Genomic DNA, 561 nt, shown 5'->3' on the forward strand with positions numbered 1-561 from the left:
TTCTGATTCAAAATCCTACTGTTCGCGTCACGCTGTGATGGTCAGTCTCTGTGGAGCTTAAAGTACTCTCTGGTATCCTCTACGCAGGCTGCTATCCCTCTGGCTCTTCACACTGTGCTCTCCACCTCCGCCATCTTCCCTGTTTCTAGCCTTCTATTTTTACAGTGTGGTCTTATGCAGTATTTGTCCTTATGAGACTGAGTTCACTCAACCTATTGCTGTTCAATCTCTTATGTCCCTGATTTAGTTCACTCAGCATAGTGCTCTCTAGCTTCTCACATGTTATATAATATTTTTTTTCTAAATTGTTCCTTCTGAGTGCTGCATGGTATTCTATTGTGTGAATGTACAAGCTTTTAAATAATAAGTTGAGTGACATAGCTAGATTTTATTTTGAAAAGAATATTCTTACTTCACCATGGAGATTGGATTGATAAAAAATAAAGAATGAATTTAAGATGGCTACTGACACAACCCTGCTTGCCGAAACTGAGGAGGACCTCATGCACTTGCTGCAGAGGGTCAAGGACTGCAGCCTTCAGTATGGACTGAGGCTCAATG

At 41.0% G+C, this 561-nt stretch overlaps 1 protein-coding gene across 1 annotated transcript in view; it reads left to right on the forward strand.

Annotated features, from left to right (window-relative positions):
• LOC102844716 (zinc finger SWIM domain-containing protein 5-like) overlaps window positions 1–561 on the forward strand; it is a 294,761-nt gene that overhangs the window by 69,726 nt on the left and 224,474 nt on the right. The gene's annotated exons all lie outside the window — the stretch shown is intronic.

This window comes from Elephantulus edwardii, unplaced genomic scaffold, assembly GCF_000299155.1.
Source record: "Elephantulus edwardii isolate Elephantulus edwardi_28Jun2011 unplaced genomic scaffold, EleEdw1.0 scaffold00243, whole genome shotgun sequence".
NCBI lineage: Eukaryota > Metazoa > Chordata > Mammalia > Macroscelidea > Macroscelididae > Elephantulus > Elephantulus edwardii.